Raw genomic sequence first — 6645 nt, forward strand, 5'->3', positions numbered from 1 at the left:
ATCAACCAATTGATGCTTCTCTCTCCTGTGATGTTTCTCTTCCTCTCTCTCTAAAAGCAGTGAAAAAAATGTCCTCTGTGAACCAAAGTGTCGCAGGTTTGATTCCCAGTCAGGGTACATGCCTGGGTTGCAGGCCACGACCCCCAGCAACCGCACATTGATGTTTCTCTCTCTCTTCCTCCCTTCCCTCTCCAAAAATAAATAAATAAAATCTTAAAAAAAAAAAAAGTCCTCTGGTAAGGATAAAAAAGAAAGAACCAAGACAACTGAATGCAACATGTGATACTAAAACTGGATCCTTTTGTTATTAATGGTATTAGTGGGATAATTGGTAAACTTAAATAGAATCTCAATTATTCAATGGCAGTGATATATCAGTGCTCAAGTTTGGAATTATTAAAAACTAAAATCCCCAGTAAATCTGAAATGTGTAGAACAGAGGATGACTTCAGTCTTTTAACAGCACAAAGTGTTAAAACTGAGCCATCACAATCCCAAATATGTCTAGTGTTAGAATTTCACGTTTTCCCATATAACAGTAAATAGTAATGAGACTCTGCAGTACTGCTAGTATTTTTTTTTAACTGACATCTGTTGGCTGCTTTATTTTTCACTTTAAAGACAAGACTAAAATCAAAACCACTGAATTTACACTGTGCAATCTGAAAGAATCAAAAATAGCTATAATCCTAAAGCAGCTTCAAAGTGTTACCACTGAAATCAATTACAGATGTTTACTCTTAGAGGCTATTATGAAGACTGCAAACTCAAATACTGATAGTGGTTATTCAAAATTCAATTTATGGAATACCTAGGTTAGAAATTGAACTGGAACCTGTTGTCAGTATAATATCCACTAGCAACAATTTTTTAAAAGACAACACTATTGTTTTAATATAAATCAGGAGTTTTAGAATCATCTCTGGTGCTTTCAATTGTCACATGGCCATGAAACAAAGACCCAGATAATTTCAATGATCAGATACTGTTTAGGCAATAATTCTCATGTGTTAGCACTTTTAATATTGTACACATACAATTATAGTAAAAAGATGACTATAAATAAGATGTAGCCCCTCAATTTCCATGATCAGCACACTGCATTACAGTAAATCAAGTCTATATTCCACCATCAAGTGTGGTTCTCCCATTAGTTCACTTTGTGATGGGTCATTAAGAATATCTTCAGCCCTGGCTGGCGTACCTAAGTGGATTGAGCACAGGCTGCGAACCAAAGGGTTGCAGGTTTGATTCCCAGTCAGGGCAGATGCCTGGGTTGTGGGCCAGGTCCCCAGTGGGGCCCACGCAAGAGGCAACCACACATTGATGTTTCTCTTTCTCCCTCCCTTCCCATCTCTAAAAATAAATAAAATCTTAAAAAAAAAGAATATCTTCAAACCCAACAGTCTTATCATTACCCCTCAAAATATCCAGTAAAAGGTTTGAGCTTGGAAGAAATGGAAGAGGCTGAACCTGTTGCACTGTCTTGAATTCCATTTGCAGTTTTAATGGAGCAAACAGACCCTAGATGTTTCTTAGTGTGGAAAAATTCATTTTATCTTGGTTGAGTTGAAATTTTTTTCTGATAATCCAAGAAGATGATGGGCAAAAGTTCATCTTTCACATGTAAAACCTCTTCAAAGAAGATCATGACTTTCAAAAGGTCCACTTGCTGAAAGTTCAGTAACTGTAATACTGTCCTTCAGCTTGCTCTGCAAACAGCTTCTTAGCACCCTTACCATCCACAGTACTGCTAGTGTTATATGTTGCTCAAGGGATAGGCTAGGTCAGTACTGTCCAATAGAATATTCTGTAATATGTCCTGGCTGATATGGCTCAGTTGGTTGGAGCATCATCCCATGAACAGAAAGGTCGCAGGTTTGATTCCGTCAGGGCACGTGCCTAGGTTACGAGTTCTCAGTTGGGGTATGTACGAGAGGCAACCGATCGATGTTTCTCTCTCACATTGATGTTTCTCACCCCCCTTCCTCCCTTTCTCTCTCCCTTAAAAAATTAGAAGAAAGAAAGAATCAAATGGAATTTCTCGAGCTTAAAAATATAATATCTGAAATAAATTCATTGGATAAGATTAACAAAGGATTAGATGCTGAAGAAGAAAAAAAATCAGTGTACTGAAATGCTGTTGAAGACAGAGCAACAGAAACTAAAAACTGAAGCACACACAAAACCCCAAAACAAAACCCTGAAGCATAAGAGGAAAAAAAAACAGTGAAAATAAATGAACAAGGAAAATGCTGTAGGATTTTCCTTGGACAGTAAAGGATAATATCAAATGGTCCAGAAGAGAAGGAAAATGTGGAAGTAGAGGGGGGAGAAAAAATACTTGAAGCAGTAATGGTTGAAATTTTCCAAATTTGATGAAAATTATAAACTCACAGTTCCCAGAAGCTCAACAGACCCCAGACAGAATAAACACAACGGAAATCACAACTCACTTATCCTCAAACTGTTTAAAACTAGTGGTAAAAAAAAATCTTAAAGAGAAAAGATGCATTACATACAGAGGCACAAGGAATTACTATGCAATTCATAAGAAACAACTCATCTTTAAAGAGGTGAAAGAAGAAAATTTTGACTCAAGAATTCTGTATCTAAGCCCTGGCTGGCGTAGCTCAGTGGATTAAGTGCGGGCTGCGAACCAAAGCATCGCAGGTTCGATTCCCAGTCAGGGCACATGTCTAGGTTGCAGGCCATGGCCCCCAGCAACTGCACATTGATGTTTCTCTCTTTCTCCCTCCCTTCCCTCTCTAAAAAATAAATAAATAAGATTAAAAAAAAGAATTCTGTATCTGCCCTGACCAGCATGACTCAGTTGGTTGAGCATCATCCCACAAAGAAAAGCCTTGCTGGTTCAATTCCTGGCCAGGGCCATTGCCTGGGTTGTGGTCCTGGTCCCCAGTTGGGGTGCATGCAGGAGGCAACCCATCAATGTTTCTCTCACACATCGATGTTTCTCTCTCTTTCTTCCTCCCTTCCCCTCTCTCTAAAAAATAAGTAAAGCCTTAAAAAAAAACTACAGCTAACATATATAATAGTGAAAACTACAAACATATATAATAGTGAAATACTGAATGCTTTCCCTTTAAGAATGGGAACTAGGCAAAGCTGTCTATACTACCGCTACTTGGATTCAACCATAAATCATAACTAATAGCTTAAAGCAACAAAGGGAAAAGGGGGGAAAAGGCATACAGTTAGGGAAATATAATTATTTTTCATAAAGATATTTATGTTAACATGTAATGGGTTTATTATTGTTAATAAAAATTAAAATTTTTGTTTTAATTTTTTTAGTTGTTTTTCTGGTTCCTTTTGCTCAACTTTGTTCTTTTTTTTAAATTATTTTTCCATTGTTTTAATTTTTAACTTGGCTAATACTGATAGACAAACAAAAGCTCAATAATTCTCAATAATTTTTAAGACAGTAAAACAATCCTAAGACCAAAAAGTTTGAGAATCATTGATCCAGTCCAACCTTTGCTGCAGCATTTTATAGATGGGTAAGCTGAGGCTTGGAGTGTGAAAGGGCCCTTCACAAGGAGGTTTTTGGCTGTGGTCCTGACACTCCATATTTGCTTTAAGCCCTTGAGAATCGGTGTGACTGAGATACCTCCTCTCCAGTGTATCCAATCGCTTTTCATTGGATCCTTATCTGGATTTATTTATTTATTTATTTATTTATTTATTTATTTATATTTTGTTTATGTTATTACAGTTGTCCCAATTTTTTCCCCCTTTGCCCCTCTCCACTTCTCTGCTTCCTACTTCCTCACTCAGTCCGAACATCATTGTCCATGTCCATGGGTCATGCATATATGTTCTTTGGCTATTCCCTTCACCTTCTTTCAACTAGTCCCCCCTTCCCCTCTCCCCACTTACAGCTGTCATCTGTTCCACATTTCTATGCCTCTGGTTCTATTTTGCTCATTAGTTTATTTTCCTCATTAGATTTCACATATAAATGAGATCATATGGTATTTGTTTTTCATTGACTGGCTTATTTCATTTAGCATAATAAATAGTCTACAGGTCCATCCATGCTCCTTATCTGGATTTCAATGTCTCTGAGGTGTTTTTTTTTTTTAAAGGCCTTTCTCTATGCATACGTCCCTCCACCTTACAACTGCCAGGTCCCTGGAACAAACTTTTTGAAAAATTTGTTTATACTCACATTTCTATTTTATCATCTTTCACTGATTCATTCAATTGATATTTATTGAGAGCTGCCTATGTACCACATACAAATTCTAGGTACTGATAATTCAGCAATGAATTAAAATTCTTACTCTTATTTTATTGTTATTTAATTAATCCTCATGCAAGCATGTTTTTTTAATTGATTTTTTTTCTTTTTTTTTGAAACATCAATGTGTGGTTGCCTCTCACACACCCACCACTGAGGACCTGGCCTGCAACCCAGGCATGTGCCCCAGACTGGGAATCAAACCAGTGATCCTTTGGTTCACAGGCCCATGCTCAATCCACTGAGCTATGCCAGTCAGGGCTTTTTAAATTGATTTTTGAAAGGGAGGGAGGGAGAGAGGGAGAGAGACAGACAGACAGACATCAGTTCGAGAAACAATTGATCAGTTGCCTCTGCATACTCCTGGACGTGGTATTGAACCTGCAACCTAGGTATGTGCCCTGACCAGAAATCAAATCTGCAACCTTTTGGTGTATGGTACAATGCTCCAACCAACTCAGCCACCCAGCCAGGGCAAATCCTTGCTCTTTTAAATATTACATTCTAGTGAGGGAATTCAGGTCCAGAAAAATAGTCTGGAATGTGTATAGGGCAGAAGAGGATTACTGGGAGCTCTTTCATTGTAGTGTTGGTGTGTATATACCTTTCACTGACTTTATATTGACTGGGCTGTCTTACAACTTTGTAGGGGTAGAGGTTAACTTGTAGACAAGCATTGACAATGTCAGTGATTCTCTTCCGAGAGCAATGCAAATGATTCCTATCCATAGTAATGAATTTTGTCCAATAGAGATGGAAATGATTTTCATCTGATAGAAGAGATAATTCTAAACATTAGTTTGTTCCTTAATAGGTTATTAATGATTTTGCAAATACTAGCACTCCTTTGGCTGATAATCTAAATCTCTGAACCTCAAATTCTCATTTGAACAAGTCCTACCAACTTACTGTTTGTTATTTAGGATAATAACGGATGAGTAGTTTAGTATGATGAAGAAAATCTTTGGCATGTGTTCACTTTATATTTGTATAAGAGTTATGTTTTTCACCTTTTTAAATTGAACTTTTGGGGGTGACATTGGTTAATAAAATTACATAGGTTTCAGCTGTCCAATTCTATAATGCATCATCTATTGATTGTATTGTGTGTTCACCACCTCAAGTCAAGTCTCCTTCCATCATTATTTATTCACCCTACACACTTTTTTACCTCCCCCACTTTCCCCCTGGTAATCAGCATACTGTTTGTCTATGTGATGTTTTTTTCCTTAATCCCTTCACATTTTTCACCCAGCCCTGCAACTCCCCTTCCCTCTGTCAGCTGTCAGTTTGTTCTCTATGAGTCTGTTTGTACTTTGTTAACTTATTTTGTTAATTAGATTCCATATATGAGTGAAGCCATATGTACTTATTTTTCTCTGACTGGCTTATTTCACTTAGCATAATGCCCTCCAGGTCCATCTATGCTGTTGCAAAGGATAAGATTTCCTTGCTTTTTTTTTTTTAACTGCTGAATAATATTATATTATGGAAATGTATCACAGCTTTTTATCCACTCATCTAGTGGGCACTTGGGTTGCTTCCAAATCTTGCCTATTATAAATAATGCTGCAATGAACATGGGGGTGCATGTTTCTTACCTAGTGAAAATTATAAATTTGCAGGCTATAAGAAAATAAATACATATAAGATGTTAATAAGTTGTAAGAATAAAAGCAGGGCAAAAGGACAGCTATTGACTGGTGTGTACTATATACTATTTTATGTAGGGTCAGTCAGTCAGTAAATCCTGTAATTTCTCTCTTAATTATAACTGGGATCTATCCTTTTCTCCCCACCTTCACTGCCACCACACTAATCCATACAATCATCTCCTTTCACCTACTCCCCATCTACTCCCACCATCGGCTATCAGATGATCACTTTAAAAAACATTTATCAGTGGGAGTGAAGGGGGGGATGGGAAAACTGTAATAGCATAATCAATAAAATATATTTTAAAAAATAAAATAAAAAACATTTATCATGTCCCTCCTTTCCCCTGGCTCCTTTAGGGGAAAGGAGGGACATGGTGGGGTCGGTTTCCCTATGGTGGACTCAAGTTTTGTGTAGCCCAAAGCTTACACAATTCAGGAGGTCCTCTTTAAGAAAAATAATACATTAGGTACTGGGCCTTGAAGGGAGAAGTGCGAATGACATGTCTACAAACTTACGCTTTCATTAGCTTCACTATAAATCCATCTCTGCCTACACGTCGCCTTGGCTCGTTTTTCTCTGCCTTAGGATCTTTCTCCGTGCAATTCTTTTGCCTTCCTGAAGGCCTTTCTCGCCGTTATAAACCAAGTTAACCCAGTATTTCTGCCAGCTCCTTGGCCTCCCTGATTCCCCCAACTGGGGTAGGGACCTTTACCGAGGCTTTC

General features: G+C 37.7%; 1 pseudogene; it reads right to left on the bottom strand.

Moving 5' to 3' along the window:
- Positions 1-1050: 1050 nt before the first annotated feature.
- On the bottom strand, positions 1051-1951 carry LOC123832187 (annotated as a pseudogene).
- Between the last annotated feature and the right edge of the window lie 4694 nt (positions 1952-6645).

Source organism: Phyllostomus hastatus, unplaced genomic scaffold (genome assembly GCF_019186645.2).
Source record: "Phyllostomus hastatus isolate PE091 unplaced genomic scaffold, TTU_PhHast_1.1 phas_scaffold_182, whole genome shotgun sequence".
Lineage (NCBI taxonomy): Eukaryota > Metazoa > Chordata > Mammalia > Chiroptera > Phyllostomidae > Phyllostomus > Phyllostomus hastatus.